This window comes from Labrus bergylta, chromosome 13, assembly GCF_963930695.1.
Source record: "Labrus bergylta chromosome 13, fLabBer1.1, whole genome shotgun sequence".
In the NCBI taxonomy this organism is placed as follows: Eukaryota; Metazoa; Chordata; class Actinopteri; order Labriformes; family Labridae; genus Labrus; species Labrus bergylta.
Genome location: NC_089207.1, coordinates 17,455,124 through 17,474,050, shown reverse-complemented (window position 1 = coordinate 17,474,050; position 18,927 = coordinate 17,455,124). Strand labels below are relative to the sequence as shown.

The 18,927-nt window shown below is 39.4% G+C and overlaps 1 protein-coding gene across 4 annotated transcripts in view; it reads right to left on the bottom strand.

The window, feature by feature from the left end:
• Positions 1-18,927, bottom strand: part of gulp1a (GULP PTB domain containing engulfment adaptor 1a) — an 88,726-nt gene that overhangs the window by 28,477 nt on the left and 41,322 nt on the right. The window contains exon 1 of one of the 4 annotated variants that reach the window (XM_065962619.1): positions 6,754-6,923. The exons of the other annotated variants lie outside the window; for them this stretch is intronic. The gene's annotated coding sequence lies outside the window, so the exon portion shown is untranslated. Of the gene's footprint in view, positions 1-6,753; positions 6,924-18,927 lie in introns of those variants that run through there. 4 annotated transcript variants of the gene reach the window in all.

Sequence of the window (18,927 nt, the reverse complement as noted above, 5' to 3'; positions counted from 1 at the left end):
CTAATCCATTCATACACTGCCACCGAAGCAGCGGGAGCAATGCAGGGTTAAGTGTCTTGACCAAGGACACATCGGACATGTGTCCATGCCACTGCCACCCTGTCACAGTAAATAGTATAGCAAGGATTCAGAGGATTGTAGCATGTCCAAAAGTCTTACGAATTATTTTAGCTTACACCTTAACACTGAGGGGAAAAACAAATGAGTATTCATGTTTAGTCATTACAAAACAAGAAGATGATGACCATCATTGTTTTTGATCCACTGTGTCAAAGTTTTTGTTTCACTTGTTCCAAACAAGGACAAAACTGGTAACCCATCATTATCCTAGTAACACATTGATATGGGCTGTAGCCAGAGAAAGTGTTTTTTCTTTCTTTCAGACTTACTGTGCCATTATATCAAAGACTCGTACACTACAAAGCCACATCATGGAAAAAAGGAGCTATTTCTTTTTCAAATGCAAAACATCTCAAAGTGAACAATTCGCCTTGACTGCTTTCAGACCTTTGCATGAATTTCCCGTGAGAGCTCAGCAATCTAAAGGACTACAAGGACAAACTGTCCAGCACGAGGTAGCTGTCAGCCTGCTCTACAATCAATATTCTTTACTCTTGCACTGTGGGAAAATATGCATGGCCTGCTGAACAACAGCTATTTCAAGTCCTGCCTTTGCAGACAAATTAAGTAGTGCACGGGCAATTTAGAAAATGAATTAAATTTTTCCATGTTGGGCATTTTCCATTCATCATGGGGTGCCTGAGCTATTAAAGCCGTTTTGTGAATGGAAAAAAAAAAGCTGGTTCACACCTTCGAACCAAAGAACCAACACACTGTCTCCTTCTAGAAAATGCTACAATTTTAAAACCAAGGTGTTATTCATAAAAAATCGAACAGCTCTTTATGTTAACATCCTATACAGCCAAAAGCCATCAATGTTTTATATTAATAAGTTAAACTTGACTGGGTCGGCCATGGCTCAGTGGTAGTCGGTTGTTCTCTTGTTCGATACCCAGCTCCTGCGGCTACATGGACAGAGAGAAGGGTTAAAGGAGAGCATGGTGATGTCATGGTCAAAATGAATGTGAGAACATGTCTCTGTTTGTTTCTGGGCAGATCACAGTGACCTTTGACCTTGACATCAAAACTCTCACAAACTCTCTCTTGAGTCAAAGTGGATGTTTGTGCCAAATGTTAAGACATTCCTTCCAGTGGTTCTTGTTATATCATGTTGGCAGGAACTGGATGGTAATAATGACCCATTTAAGTGTTTTTAAAGGAACAAGACTGTCAAAATAAAGTTGACCTTTGACCCTTTTGATATAAAAATCAATTACTGCATTATATATGTTTATATCACATAACAACCAGCAGTCAGGATAGATGGGATACTGGTAGCAAGGGTGTGAAGCTTCAAATACATGGTGGTGCACATCCCTAAAGATCTGACATGAACAACCCACATTAACAGTCAGGTGAAGAGGGCAAGGCAGCACCACCACCGACAGATGAAGAAGCTCAGAGTCTCCCTGAAGATCATGAGGACTTTTTATTCTGGAGCGTTTGAGAATGAATGGACTGGGAACAGCCTGAAGTGTTCTGAAGTCGGCAGAACGCAACATGAGTACAAGTCTCCCCACCCTACAGGACATCTTTACAAGTAGGGGCACGCCCGGGGCAAAAGAATGATGAAGGACCCAAACCACCCTACCATGGACTGTATGTGTGATTACCCTCCAGCCAACACCTAGGACACATAACAGTGAACACAGAGAGACTCAGGAAGAGCTTCATCCCTCATGCTGTGAGAAGAGTGAACTCAGCCCTCCTCAGGTCAAAACATAGCACCTCATCCAAAAAAACACAGTGTGGAGCTGTGACTATAACATGCACATATGCATGCAGAAAACACACTGCACATTGCACTTCAACACTTTGAACATATACATATATATATATATATATATACAAACACACATCTTGTACATACGGTTAAGTTTTAAGTGACGGCCTTGCAGAACAATCATTGCTGCTAATCTGTTTGCACATTTGACATTGAAAAATGTAGAATCTGAAATCATTTTTATCTTTTACACATTTGTAGGAAAATGTTTTCATAATTCTGTAGTTCTTGATTTATGGCCATGTGCTTTGAGAGGACACACTGACCTTTGCCCGTCAAATTCTACTCACTTAAACCTTGAGTAAAGCGGACTCCTGTGCTGGATGTAATAAATATCCCTCAAGGATTCCCTGAGATATGTCCTATTCACAAGAATGATAAAGGCAAACCTTCAGTCCATCCCTGAGTCACAGTGGATATTCTCAATGAATCTGAAGTAATTCTGAGCAGGCAGCCGTGACATAAGATGCTCACAAGAATGGGACAAAAGTAGAAACACGATTTGGAGCCTCAATCTAATTAAATATATCTTTACGTTTAAGAATTGTTCGAGAAAATTGTTAGGTAAGAAAAATCTACAGTTGTTAAGAGGGAGAATAATTATGCATTCAAGGGATACATTGATTTGATGTCTTCATGGTTCCAAAATGTTTGACCTGATCAGAATCCCAAATTTGACTGCTGCATAAATTACATTAAAAAAACACAGCACTGATCCAAAGGGACCAAAAGGCCACTGATACCTCTTTTAAACACAAGTAAGCTAACAAGACTCGATGCAACATGTGCTGGAGCCAAATAGGTCTCAAATAGAAAGAGAACACAAAACGTGTAGCATAATAATGTAACTTTGATTAACAAGCTGCCTTGGACAGAGGTGTAGAAGTACAGTATATTCATAATGTATTTTTCCTTAACTGTTAAGTCTCTACCTAGCATCCAAAGATAAACTTCCCTCCTGTGATGATTATTTCAGCGGATGTGAACAGAGCTCAGAGCTTCTCAGGTATAACACACGTGTAATACCAAAGCTACTCCATCTGACTTGATTCCTTGATTAATCTTTAGACCCATCCCAACATAAGACCAAGAGGACTAAACCATGATTTACTTAAATGCCCACATGATAGCCATCTCATGTTAATAACCAAAATTGTGTAAGTCTGTCATCATACATCTCCCAATCTTAGTTGTAGGCCGTGATGCATGATGATGTTTACCCATAACTCTGTTTGAAAATCAAGAAATAGGAGGCGCAAGTCACACTGCCAATAAGAGATGAAAGCTATGTTTTCGTGTGCTGATCACTCCAGGGCAGGAAGTTTCCTGGTAGCTATAGCTTATCTTTAATGTGGCCAGGTCTTTCATAGTTTAATTGAGAAGTTGACATTACCTATTGTGGCAGATTTGACTTTCTGACCTTCTGTAGCTTTCTCCTCACGCTGTTAGTGTTTCAAACACCACATTTTGGCTTATTTCATCACCTGACACTTCAACAAACTCATGGGAAGTTTATGTTACCAAGTGTGCCTCAGATCCAGATCAAGGCACAAATATAATTGGCATTATCTGAGAATATCTCTGAGCTGGGATACAAAGATCCAGTTAAATTAAGTGGAGGTTAATTGATCAAAATAATTGATGCAACTGAAACACTCTGAAGTTGTTCAATTGGCTCACATATTGTCATTAAAGCAGAAAAGAGCTGATGGTAAACAAGTCATCCTTTAAAAAGAACTATAAGACAGCAATACATTTTAGAGTAATACATGGCTGGCTCTGTTTTGATGAGCAACTGGCTTCAAGTTAAAAAATGACACGTTCTAAGCTGTATGTCTTAAAGTGACGTCATTTTATTTTGACATACTTTGTAGTTTACACTCTGTGATTGAGAGGCATGCTTCTCACACACATAGGCCTGAAATACACACCTACAGACATTCAATAATGGAGAGATGTGGGGGTGCTACACGGTGCTTTACAGGGAGTGCAACAGAGCTGTTGGGCGGTCGGTGCATTGCTCAAGGGCACCTCGGCAGTACTCGGAAGGTACCCTGGCACCTCCAGGACTTGAACCACCGACCCTCCACTTCCCAACCCAAGTTCCTACAGACTGAGCGACTGGCACCCTCAAATGATATAGGGAGAATATGACTGCGGTAAATGCAGTTTGCAGATAGAAATACAATGTGTGGGTTCTTACAGTAAGGGGATATTTTACTGCAACAGAGGCCCTGCAAAGGGCTGAAGAAATTGTAAATGGAACAGGCTTAGGGTGGGGACTGGGACATTCCTGAGTCTGCCAAAACAGAATATCTTTGCAGCAGAATGAGAAAACTTGTATTTCCTATTTACAGGTCTGACATGCTGCTGTTGAAACACTGCATGGCAGATGAACAAGGGCACTCCTCCTGTTTACATTTCACCAAACACAGGGAGAGAAGATTCTGCAGATCTCAGCAGCAAACTACTTTGCAGTATCTGGACTGCCAAATCAGGACCTTGGCAGTGTTGGCCTTGGTACTTAGCCTTAGAGAAGCAGCTTTTCTGGATTGAAGTGCTCAGTTGCGAAATAAGTTAAACTTCAAAACAATTTGGATGTGTTTAAAAGTCTGCTTATTACTTTAAAGTCAAAAAAGGCTCCAACTGAATGGAAATCTGCTCTAGGACTGTGCTGCCAACTCCTAGAGAATTTCCATGATTCAACCTGGAAAAATATCATGTTTCAGCTGTTCTACAGTATTGTCTCTGAAAAAACAACAGCCCCAACTTTCATATAATAGTCCAGATAAAACAAGCTTCTGAGCTATGATAGGGTAAGAGTGGAGATCTCTTTTGGTAATCGAAAAAATGACAAATAGAGCTCAATCTTGGAACAAAAGAGCTTTGATAAAACTTTCTTCCATTGTTGTAATGTCATTGTTTCTTTGTGCATTGTCTCCATTTGAGTCTGATGTGGGATGAAATTGTTGTTATGCTATAAAGATTTCACACTTTCTCTGAAAATAAGGTACTATCATCATCATTACCATCATCATAATCATCATCATTTTGTTGCAAATTGCACCAAATTAGCATCAGCTTCCTTTAATGGCGTCTGATATTTTGTTAAGACTATCAATGGTTTTTTTTAACAATGAATTCATAAAACCGTTTGAGAAAAACGCATCTGAGGATCTTTTGAGGCATGAAGAATGGAGAGGATTTTTATCATGAGCATAAATATGTATATTTGAACAAGTTCAGCTCTTTAGCGTTGATGCAAACCTTGAAATGCAGCTGACACAGACACATTTAAAAACAGATTAAATAACCTCCCGCTGGAGCTGCATTCAGGTGTTACAGAGAAGAACAAAAAGTCGTTTTTGGAGAGCTTACATTCTCAGAGTAGCAAAGCCACACATGAACAAAGACTTTTTATACAATGCTAGTAATATAAATATTATTTATCGAACTGATCTAATTTTGGCAACGAGTGTAACGTCTGAGAGCAGACACAAGCTGTCGAGATTCTTGGTGTGTTTGTAACACACTGTGGTGTGAGGCAACACCTCTCCTGACACCTGACTGTGATGGCACTCTGTTTGATTGACAGCCGCGATGTCGGCCTGTTTTAATAGCTTCCTGTCTGGTGATTCAGCAGAACCCCCTTGGGAGAACTTTCAACCCCAAGACACACACACACACACACACACACCTACGCACAGACTTAACACTGAGCTGCAAACTTCCTCAGTCTCTCTTGGACGTTTGAAGCTGCAGTGGAAGAACAAGGTTAGGTCTGCTCAATTCCTTGACCAGAGGAAGAAGACACTTCACATATGAAATGCACTCAGAGTCTCTCTACAACATATTATGACTTATAGTATGACCAGTTGATTATTATTATCCTCCATTCATTACAATTATTCACCATTTTTAGACTTTCTTACAAAAAGAAATAAGCTAAAACAAGAGATAATACAATACAATAACAAAGACATCAAAGTAAGGCTTAGCTTTAAAATACACACACATACCATCAAGGCCTCCTTGTCTATACACAATATGTAATCTGTGTTATGTTTTCTAAAGATTTAGTTACATAGTGGGAAATAGGAGCCGACACTTACTGAAGCTATCATCCCCCAAAACACAGTGAAATCATGTCCAGAGTAACAATTCACCTTCAGTGACTCAAACTGTTGGAATTTGGCTTGAGAAAGACTCTTTCTGGAAATGAGCACGACCTACTTTGACCCTGTGGAGTCCGCTCTGAAGCCTAGACTGCTATCAAAGAATAAATCCAAGTACAGAAGTTTGACAAAAGGTAATGTTTAAAAATAAAATACAAAAAAAAAAAAGGAAAAAAGAAAGCGAAGTTAACATGCTTTTTTTTCTTTTTTTTTTTTAAATGCCTCTCAGCCAAGTCACTAATCCGACCCATATGCAGTGAAAAGGCATCAGGCTTTTAACATGGGATAGAGCATGCACTGGGGTCCCAACATAATGCCTCAGTTAAGAAAATCAACAAAGATCCTTTGTTTTCCTCTCTTTGCTCTCACCCCAAGCTCTGGAAGCTTGCAGGCTAAGCGCAGCACATAAGACATCACAACTACAATCTGTTTATGAATTTAAGTCCCAGAATTCCTCAGTTGAATCGACCGTGGTATCTTGGTGTCTAATCTAAAAGCCAGGCTTGCTCTCTCACAGCCTGTCACTTCTAACTCCTGTGGATCAAATGCTGCACCCCGGCAGACTTTATCAAAGAAAAGCAAGCGCTGCTCTTTACAGGAAGAGGAGGAAATAAATAAAAGATCTACGGAGAGAAACATGCAAACAACAACAGAGCTAAGATAAAAGCTACTTACTTGTCTTCAAACTGGGGAGGAATAGTAAGGAGGAAGTTCCAGCGGATCTTAATAGTTTTCAGCTGTGGGCCAGATGGTGGTACACTAAGGACCGCAGTAAGGAGAGATGATGGGGTTTGCAAACTCAACAAGAAGCTTTTGCCTAGACACATGATACTTGACATTCAAACCCAACTTCCTCCGCCCACAGCTTGTCCAGAATGATTCTTTTGGAGGTTTGTATGTGGAAAAAAAAAAAAAAAAAAGAGACCCCTTTCGACAGGAACTGTTTCACAGAGATTCACCAACTCAAAGCCAGAAAGCCTCCCTGTGAGATTATGTCAACTTAATAACAACCTTTCTTTTCCACTGAGCTGCAGAAACATGGGAGGCAAAAAAAAAAAGTTTGTATTCCTACAACATAAACTGTGTTTCACATCTTTAATATCTAACAGTGGATTGTCTTATTTATCACATATTTGAGATGAACTGTCAAAGAGAAGGGCAGAGTGCAAGAGAAACATAAAAAAAAGTCTGACTGACTCATTTTTGGTTATGGGAGCACAGCAATCAATTCTCTGGTTTTTGTCACTTCAACATTCAAATGGTAAAATGGTAAATGGACTTGAACTTGTAAAGCGCTTTTCTGGTCTTCTGACTACTCAAAGTGCTTTCACACCATAGGTCACACCTACACATTCACACACTGATGGCAGAGATTTATGTAAAGTGACCATCAGAAGTAACTAATCCCATTCTTACTCATTCATACGATGCCAACGAAGCAGTGGGAGCAACTTGGGGTCAAGTGTCTTGGCCAAGTAAACATCAGAGATGTTGCTGCAGGAGCCGGGGGCCGAACCCCCGACCTTCCGGTTGAAAGATGACAGACGCTACCAACTGAGCCGCAGGCTCCCCAGAGGCTTTGAAGCTTTGTGCAAATGTTGTTTATCCGTTATGTAACTCTCTGTCTGACACTGCATCCTGCAGAATCGTGAATGTCTTAATTAAGTAATCAAAAAAGCAATTTCAGAGCCCTCTGGGTTTCTCTTCTCCCTCTGGTGCCACTACTGGCATAAGCAGCAATGCAGGTATCATTTTGGATCTCACTCTAACACAGATCCAAAATGATAGCTTGATGATTTTTTAGTGTCTGCCTTCACCCTAAAGTTGATTATTTTCTTTTGTTTGGATTTGAAGTTTCACCATCTGAAGGCATCAATCTGTTTTTGTTTATTAGGCATAAACAGATGGGAGAAATTAGTTCAACAAATACAACTTCTCTCTCTTGCAGGGCACGCACAGCAGGAAGACGAACGTACTGTAAGGGTTGTAATCGCTGTGCCAGAGCCTCTTTACAAAATAAAGTGACTTAATGATCATCTATTTAAATACATCTCATCACCAAAGTTTATGAAAGGCAGAAGACGTTCTAAACAGCAGAATTACACAGTGTGTGTGTGCACATCTTAATAAAAGAAAGAGAGTACAAATGATTGAGTTTGGTATAAACATGAAATTCCAGAAAGAAAAGATCAAAATGTACTGAACATAAACTCTTATAGATCAAATTTATCACTAAATTGTTGGTGATTCAATGCTATTTGTCATCTTTTTATGACTTGATTTAGAGATAGGACAGTGGATTGAGTCAGAAATGAGGGAGAGAGATGGGGGAGAGAGATGGGGGGGGACTTACATGCGGGAAAGGAGCCACGGATCGGACTCGTTTGGAGCACGGCCAGCTTGGAGGACCAGCCTCTGAACATTGGGTCTGCGCACTAACCATTAGGCTACTGGCATCCCAAGAAGCCTAATCATAATTTTAAATAAGTTTTCACAACAATCAGGACTTTCATCCAAACATAATGAGCCCACTTTGGACTCATGAATTTATCAGTATTTATGTAAATGCACAAATGCTGACAGTGATGTACAGAGTTTAAAGCATGTAGGCATTTAAGGCATGTAGCGGTTCAAATTCAATTTCCACTTGGAGACTTTTTGTTTGGGAAAAATCTTAAGCCGAAAAAGGTGACAAAGTCTTACCTGCCGATTTCCAAAGGTCATTTAGAAACCAGTGGGAGTCGTTTCTTAGTCTTTTCTTTGAATAATACCTAGTTTGAGATTCAGCTTGGTCAGGGTCTTGGAGTGTTTTTACTGGCCTGCAGACCTTTGGTTTCTGCCTGAGTGAGCATTTAAAAAAGGGAGGGTCTCAGGTTTTTTTCAGGCTGTTCTGTTCATACTTTATTATTTTGGGGTTTTTCGGAGCTCTGCCCTGTATCATTTCATGTGCATTTCATTGCGTCTTGTATGAACAGCTGTGTAAGGGAAGTGGCTGGGCCAGACACTTTCCGGGAAAGTATGGGGCCCCTTTATGCTACAAACACACACACACAAGCACACACGCACACACACACACACACTATACAACATATACTATGGTAACCTCTTCTACAGTGAATGCAAAGTGTTAAAGTTTAAAATCATCAACAATCCAGATGTTTGCATGTTATTTGATGATACTTGACCATATTGGGAGGCAGAAAAGTTCAAACCAGCAGCATAAATGCAAAACAGACACGACAACTCAAAGACATCTAGGTCAACAGTTAGGAACAATACCTATGAGTCATCCTTTCAGACTTTGTTTGCTACGACAAAATACTTTTGATCATACTTCATGTCCCAGTTAAACAATGAGTGTAACAAAATAACAATTAAAAACATAAGATCTGAAACATTTCATCTCGTCAACATCTATTTCTACAACAGCGCTTACAGTCGTTTCTGTTTATAGATAAACTAGTTCAAAGTCCAATTATTCAACTCTGTGGTTGGGATGTGTGTGTGTGTGTGTGTGTGTGTGTGTGTGTGTGTGTGTGTGTGTGTGTGTGTGTGTGTGTGTGTGTGTGTGTGGTTTGGGAAATGGGGGAGTGGGTGGAGAAGCAGGAATGTGCATCCCAATGAGAAACATCTCAGTGGATTTCATTATGATTTGCAGCCTCTACATGATTTGTTTTCCATCTCTGCAGTAACGCGAAGTTTGCAAAGTGTGACACTAGTTATGTATATGCAAGTGACATGGCTGGTGCATGTTACTGCACCATCCACTGCACCAAAAATGATGATGAATACAGCAACGAGTTAAAAAAAAAAAAAACACAAACAAATGTTGAGTTTAATGGATTTATTTCTAACCAGCTCCTGATCTGACGTTTTTATAGGAGCAAATGTGTTTAAGTTTCTGGTAACCCTGAAAAACAAAACAAATATTCCTTTAAGCCTGAGTTGTGAAAACAGAGCTTCAAAGCCACATATATCAATGCAGAACAGGCTCTAAATTTCTGTAATAAGACAGTGTGGAAAAACAAGCATTGTAATCCCTGGATAAGTGGTCTGACAGAGCTTGTTATCAAATCATTCTGTCAACCTTAGGATTTACAGATTCAAATATAAAAGGCAGAGGAACTCATGCATGAATGTTTTCTTATATTTCCCTTATACAAAGAAATGTGCTGACAGCCCAGGCCCGTCTCACCCACCTGAGTGTGTTAATAATTACGTTTGATCTTAAATTGGATGCGTGTGTCACCCGGTTTGCAATTGAAACGCCCCCGCAAGGCAATAAAAGGCAGCAGATGTAAAAGCTGTGCGCAAACTGCCAACCCCAAAGACACTGACAAACTAGAATATTTGCATATCAAAATATTTGCTCTCTGGTTATCTGCCCCCTCATGCTCCGTGTGCTTAATTGTAAATTATCCCAAGTTGTAACAGTTGGCCTCTAAAGAAAATGTGAAATAATGTAAAACAAAAAGCATGTAAAACAAAATGTATATCTAAATGTCAGATTTCCTGTTGACATTTCACCATGACATTAAGAGGATTTTTTTGTAGGTATTGGCCTGCTTAACACGCACAAAAGATTTTGTGCATGTAGGTAAAGCCGTATTGTGGGGCTGCATTTTAGATAATGTGAAGGGGGCGCTGTTGAGCCATTATTGGAAATGTTTTCACGACAGCACCAAATCATACAACTTTTCGCCAGACCTGATGACCGTGGCAATTTTGGGAAGTTTTCATGCACGTTCAAGCCCTCAAATACGCGACTGATTTGCTAGAAACTGTAATAATAAACATTAGGGTTTTAAGAGGGTCCTTCACACTGTAAGTGCTTCGGGGCCCTAAAAATAACTTCACCCCTACGCAAAATTCATGTTGTGTCAAATTAAGAAACCTGACCTGTATCATAAGACACCCATCCCCAGCAGCACATCATTGTAATTGCATAAGCACCAATCTTCCGCGCTGCATGGTAGAGTTGCGGGCTCTCAAAGCCGCAGCTTCAGTGCATTCAAGATTAGATTCTATGCATCACATACTACTTCATGACATGAAAGTGAACATAACAGCTGCACTTTCCTCCCCACAGATCTGATATCACTGTTGGGCTACAGTAAGGAGAAAATACTGTAAGTGCAGTCTACTGTAGGATTCACTCTCATGCTTAAGGGAGTCTTTAAGTGCACTCGATATACTGCAGAAAACTACATTCATTATTCAATGTTACATACAGGAGTAATAGCTGCTTCCTGTTTGAAAGATGTATGGGCAAATGGCAGACCACTGACTACAGGTTGCAGTTGAACAGCTGCAGAAGAAAAAACAATTGATATGGACGAGGCCTACTCGGTGTCTTCCAGGCCAGTGTCTAATAAACATCAATGAATCTAGTTTTCCTGATTGGTTGTAAATAGCTGAGTATACAAAACATGTCCACTTCAAGTTTCCCTGACCAAAAAATAAATATATTCAGATGGAATACTAAAAATCTAAACAGCAAACTGTGACGCCAGATCAAGGGAATGTTTAAAGTTTGAAAAAATCTTCATCTCTCTCTCTCTGATTGTCCACTCTATCACCTGTCCTGTCACTACAATATAAGCATAAAAGACCCCCCCCCCAAACATTCCTCTAGAATCTAGATGATTAATATCTATAGTCTAGATATCAATCAATTCAGCTGTTATTTATTTAGTAATGTATGCTCTTACTTTTCATCGCAACATAGCATGATTTCCCCTGTTGACACAAAGGAGGGGATCTAAAACACCAAAGAAACAACTCCCCATCTTTTCATGAACTTTTAACAGAATTGTAAAAAAAACAAGGTAAACATCATTTCCAAGAAATCAAATGCTGTCAAGTGTGATGTGTGTGAGCAGTAACTGCAAAGGGCTCAAAGAAGTCCCAGTCATATTAGGAGGCAAACAGGTGTGGAAAATGTAAGCAGAAGTGCAAAAGACTGCAGTTCCTTGAGTGTCCACTTGGGGATGGCAGCAAAAATCCTGTAGGTCCAATTAACCCCCCTTGTTGAAATTATTACAGCCTGGTGCAAAAACTGTTATAGTAGTTCATGTCTTCATGGTACACACGGTAAATTACATTTAATTCTAACTTAACCCCAGAAGCTACAGCAGCAGTAGTTCATATGGATGCCTCTTACTGATAAGATACGAGTGTGTCTTGTAATGGCCATGTTATAGAGCAGAGAAAATAAAGATCCTGCTTATATAAATAAACTCCACTTCCTCTAATCGTGGGCGTCTCACATGACCTCCTCTGTACGAGTGTTTATCCTGTCTGTGAGCTGAGAGTGTGAGGAGGGTTTACATTGAAAAACAGTCCAGAAAATCTACGCAGAACTGGTGGAGGAACCCACACACACATCTGAGACAACTGCTTAAACATAGACTAGCAAACTTCTCCAGTCGGTTGTTAAAAATCAGATTTATTTTAATTAATTGATCTTCATTAGAATCATTAATTATTTTTCCAATACACAAAACACAAAAGCTCCTCAATAACTACTCCCACTGCGCATACAGTGGCATAAAATCTGTTTAAAAAAAAGGAACACGTCACACTGAAATCAATTTGCCTTCAAATTGCACAAGAGGAAAACTCGATAGGTCATGAACTGGCCTTTTTTTCGCTGAGTGTACACTGGGGAGCGTATTTAAAGAGACAAGCTGTGCAATTTCATGAGGCATAAGGTGAGAGCGGGAATTTGTCTGCAGCTTATGTTCCCCTTTACACTGCAGAGTTACACACCTGCTCCAGACAGCTGAAAAGGTCATGTTGTGTCTGCTGGTATGTTCGATTATTGATGAGAGTAAAGAGTTTGTTTTCACTCAAATGTTCGGTAAATCCCTTTTGACCTCTCTGCAGGAGAAAATTGGTTCAGACCAGAGACGGTATGAAAAGATGGACGACAAGACAGCTTATCAAAAGTAAAGCCAACACATTAGGAGTTCCTCCTACTGACTGGTTGCAGTATAGGTCATACTACTACATACTACTATATACTATAAAAAGGGGTATAATGTGATGATTGACAGCTCTGTTAACAAGTAAGACTCCATTGGTGCATTGTGCAGCCGAGTCCAAGTCTCAAACTGGAATGCCCACCTCTGTCATCAACAATTGTTTTTAGGTAATCAGTGCTGTTTGTGGCATTTTTCTCCAACGGTTTAAATATTAAATGGCTGTAAGTCAAATAATCAAAAATGAGGGAGTTGTAGCTCATATTAAATTTCTGCAAACCTCCAGTGTAGCAATAGAAACAGATTTATTTAGCTGAAAAGTACAACATAACCTTGGGAGCATTCCAGCAGTATCCAGGTTAGTCTTTGCATTCATTAAAAATATGAAAATATGAAAACATGAAATATGAATGAAAGTAACAGAAAAGATGGAGGCATGTCAGATGGTTCAAGGTCTGTGCAGTTTGTCCGTGCTGGCTACGTATAATAAAGCTTTAAGGCAGAAAATGGGTTGGCAAGAGACAAAGTTGGGAATAAGCTCTGCTGAGAACTTGCTTTCTTACTTTTTAAATGTCAATACTTTGTAAGGCTTCTTCTGTTTTGTGGCTGAGTCATGCACACTGCCGTAATGTGTTTATAGTCAAGGTGAGACAGGAACATTATGTCCAACATTTCATAAAAAGCATGAAATATGTAGTTTCTCTAGCTGTTAATGCTTAGTTATATTTCCTAAACCAAACATAATAAAACAGAAAAGGTCCATGCTCAGTGTTCACCCACAGTGAAGACAGTCCATCCTTGAAATATAAAGAAGTGGATGTATGAGGCTACAATGGGCATTCAAACTGCAACGAAAACATTCTGAATGTGTGCAGCTCGACATCAGCAGCAGCCAAACCATTAAACAAATTACCATCCATCCATCCATCCATCAATGGTTAGACAAAGATGTCATAGTCAATAGGAAGTATATAGTCCACTACAAATAAAGGTCTGTGTATCAACTTGCCTCTATTACGCATCCTGAAACGTTTTGGACCATGAAAGAGCACTCAGCTGTGCTTCACCTTTGATGTGGGAACATGCATCTTGTTTAGACGCGACCACACTATACTTGATGAATAACAATTAATGTATAACAGCTATTAGCTTCTGAAAACTATATGATTCAGAAAACAGCGACACTGTTACCAGGTTAGTGGAAAATGTGGCTGAACTACAAACGTTAGCTATTTGGAGTGTTGTTACTGTCCAACCCTGATATTCATTTAAATCTACATCTCAAGGCTCATTATGAATTTTGTTCTCTTTAAAAGTATTGTATTGTCAGGGCTAATGAGTGAAAGACTGCATCAGCAGACATACTATTATGAATCTATCTAATAATGAATCATTATTTATCAACCTGAACAGTTTAGGATGTTGTGTATCATTGTCATTTCTCACCATCAAAACATAGAGAAAGAAATCTTCATTTCTGTGACATCATGTTTGGTTCAGGCACCCAAACTGAACCTGTGTTCCTGGTTTGATGCTTTTATGAGTCAACATTTCACCCATCTTCTGACCATTTAGCGGCAGGTTTCATTTGTATATTTTCCAACTTACAGAAGTAATTTGAATTGGCTTAAAATACAAATGTGCAGGTACCATTTTGGCACAACGACGTATCCATATTCATCTCTGTTATGAACTGTGAGGGTATGTGAACGTTAGGAACATCTGTTTTAATCACTCATAACTGTCTCATAGTAAAGTGTTCTACAGTAGTTCAAAGATAAGAAACATAATGTTGTATAAAGTTGAAACTGTTCTTCAGACCTTTCTACAATGACTGTGTCATAAGAGGACTAACCTTTAGTGCCAACAACCACCTTTTATTTTTGTCTCAGAAAATTGAGTGCACAACCCAACAAGGTCACATATCTTTAGAGAGCACTGCATCACTCAGCTACTTTCACCAGCCTTGAGGTACAACAGTAACAAAACATTCACCTTATTGTTGGAAGGGTAAATGGTCATCTGTAGCTGGAACGACCTTGAAGAAACATTGTACACTATTCACACCTTTCAGTGTATAGTATGAAATGCTGGGAGAAAATATGAGGCACTCACACATTGTGTTGACTTTGTTGGCCTTGAAGATAAAGCTGTTGTCACACAGTAATAAAACAAAGAGGAGGAGGGACGTGCAGAAAACCAAAAACATTTTTAATTTACAAAAAGAACAAAAGGCAAAATAAGGATTACTTCTTTAACATCTAAATAAAGTCCAAAAGAAACGACGTGGAGCAGGGAATGTACAGGAGCCAAGAACACATGAGTACAGGCAGGTTAGACAAAGGAACTGAAACAGAAGGGAAGAAACACAGAGGCTAAGAAAGACCTAGTCCACCTGTAGGCGGGCATTTTTGAAAACGCAGCTTTTTCTCTGCATTTTCGGCCTTTTGTACAAACCAAACTGCAATCTTCAAGGTAACTGAAAACACACATTTTAGAAAACTCTTGGAAAACAGGGGAAACACAGTTTTATGCTTGTAAAGTAATACTGTGAGCCGGTTTCTCCTCCGTTTGACGTCACTGTGCGACGTTGTCACTTTTGTTTACATGAGATTAGTGCAATGACAGACGTAATCAAACTAGTGCAGGTGTTAACGTTGCTAACTGGCCTTTTTACATGCCAACACATATACAGTTGCTCTCCAACTATGTTGACAGACTATGTCGGACTTCGGGTTGGTGGGACAACTTTGTAAATGAAATGGTCATTGCAGAAGAACGGCGAGGCAAATTTTGCATGTCAAGAACAAATGGATGTTGACTTGGCATGCTCATGACAACCATAACAATGCGTTTTGCATTTTCATGTGAACAAAGATGTTTTGAAGAACTGAGTGTGTGCGGATGGGATTTGTTTGTTTTTTTTTAACGGAGGAGGAAAACCTCAAATCTATTTTGAAAAGAAAACAGAGGTAGCAGGGTAATCAAACAGGTGTAACAGACAAGACACAGGTGAAACTGATGAAGGCAATCAAAAAGGGAGGGAAACATACAGAAGGGAAGAAGTAAGACTACACATCACACTCAGGGGTAAGAACTACAAAATAAAACAGGAAAAACTAAAAAACCAAAGTCCGGAATATGAACAGAATCATACACACAGGGGTAAAGCAACACGAGGGAGGAAAGTGGTAAAAGAGCTAAACTTGGAAACAATACAATTAAAATACAAACAAGGGAAACAAGCAACACCAGGGAAGAACGAGACAAAATAAAACAGGAAAGGAAATCTAAACACCGAGATAAACATAACAGAAAACTAAACAAGAACAAGTCGTGGCAGCTCTTCGTCTTGTTTCTTTGTTCAACCCAACTTTGTTCATGTGTGTAGTATTGTTTAGTTTGTATTTCTTTTACCTAACAAAACATACTACTGCGGGGGGGAATTCTCCGAGGGGGGAAATGGAAAACACAGGCTTGTTTGGTCAGCATTATGAATATTGCTCTGTCAGGATCCCACAGATTCGTAAGGCATCCAACAGAAAGCTATGGAAATAGTCAAATTTCAAACTGTTTTTCATGAAGAACTCAAAGTAGGTTAATTCAAGTTCAGGATGATGCAATCAAGTCTAAAAGAGAACTTTAACTTTAATAGACTGTCTCATCCAATTACATGAAATTAGATATGATTTGATACACAAACTTAGAGACAGATGTGGACGTTTTCCTTAAGGCGGGACTTTTAAGCAGATTAGCTTATCTTTTAAATGGTGCTTCAGAGTTCAACGATGCGTCATCCCTCCAGGTTTGCTCAGAATATGACCAGTGGGGACTTTGATTTTGGCTCGTGATGATGCGGAGTTAAAAGATGGCTAACCGAAGCCAATGTTCAAATTGTGTCCTTCGCGAGTAATTCATGGTTCTGCTCTGTTTGTGTTACGCTTACAGTTTGATCATTTTCACAGAGTCCCAACGAGGAGCAGGAAGAGTCATGGGAAATTAAACGGCCCTCAATAATTTATGCTTTTCAAGGCGAGATACGATACAATGTGACCACATTTCCTGTTATCTAAATCCTCGAAGCTGTTGGGAGGTTAATGGGTTTTTACCAAACATCTCTTTGTTTTATCACTGCTTTCTCTTCCAGAATCATCAACGCTCAAAATGTCTGAAGAGCAGGCAACCGCCAAAGTTTCTATGTGACAACACATAGAGTGAAACTTCTGACAAGGTGCATCAGATGATGTTTGTAATGTCTGTGTCTCAAGCTCCTTGGTAAACTGTAGACCTCTTCTAGATCTCTTTATGCACATTTAACAGCATAGCGTTATTTCTCAGATCCTTTTCAGATGGGAGGGATTTAATTATTGATATGAATTTGTTTTTTCCCCGATTCTGACACTGACATGTTTACCCCTTTGGGATTTTCATGTAAAAACTGAAGGGAAGCCCATTGTTTCCGTTCCTCGTCATGTTTATGTGGGTTATTATGAACCAGCATTGCACCACATGCTCTTTGTGTATTATGCCTTGGAAATGGCACTATATGTTTTTTCCAATTCCTTTCACAGCCAGTATCGAAAGTCAAATGAAAAACATATTTTAGGACTGTGCCTTGTGCCTCCAGGTGGCTAAATGTTAGCTTTGTGAGAGAGACATTTCACAGTTTTGACTACAACCATTATCAGTCTGGGACCAGACACTGAGTGCAGGCAAAGAAGAAAACAACTACAACGTACTCTATGGCTATGACCATTATTCTTCACGTGCCTCTCAGACGTTTTGATGAAAAAGGTTTTTAAAAACCTCATAAGAGACAGTAAATTCAGCTTTTAACAGCGTTATCTACAGAAAATCCACAGTATTGTGCATTCCTCTCTGAGTTTTTTTTAAATTTCATTCCCAAGCTGATATATTTAATTGTCCATACTTGTAAGGTACACCTGAAAAAAAACAGAAATTGCGAACTGAGGCAAAAAAAAAGTTCCAGTTAGCCCAGAAGGGGAACTAACCGTATGGGGATTTCTTCTTTAAAGGTACAGTCCCTCAAATGGTGTGGCTCTTTGATCTACAATCTGTAACCATGACAACTTTTACACTTTCACAATAGTGGTCATACAGGATTCAAACTCGGTCATAGTGCGGCACTGTGACGGATGGCAGTAGCCACTGACCGATGCTACAGCCCCAACTAAAAATGCAACAATATTACAACATCACCCCTGAATCACATCAAGTCCAATCGGACTTAAGTGAAAGCGACCTTAGTTCAACTGAAAACTAGTCCCTGACTTTTTATGAATGTGTCTACAAATGCATTACAAATACAAATGCAGCTACAGTCTCATGACATGGGTTTTTGAAAGCTAAAATGTACAGTATGACCCTCAACGTCTACAGTCAACACAAAGTGTTCCTGACTTTTCTGCGACCAGTCAACACATGAGAGAGTTCTCTCGTAATAAAGTGCATCAGTGGCTCGGGTAAAAGACTTATCTCTGGTGTTGGAGAACTTTCAGATTACACTTTGACGTACGAGTCTGGTTGTTGACTCAATTATCTGAATTCCTTGGGAGAGAAAAGAGCTGACCAAGCACAGTATATCTGGAGGGGCAGGGCAGCTTTTATGAAGTGTTTGGATAAAGATAGTGAGGATTTTGATCATGATGAATGAATGCTTACGCTGCATCCCAGACAGCTAAAAAAAACATCCCCTATGCCTCTTAAAAAAAAAAAAAAACATGTATTTTGATGTCATTTCCTTCTTTCATCTCTCCTTATACACACTTCAGATGCTCAATGACTCAATATAATGAGTTGTAAAAAAAAAGATAAGTAAATAAGGTCTACAGTAGCAGATACGAAC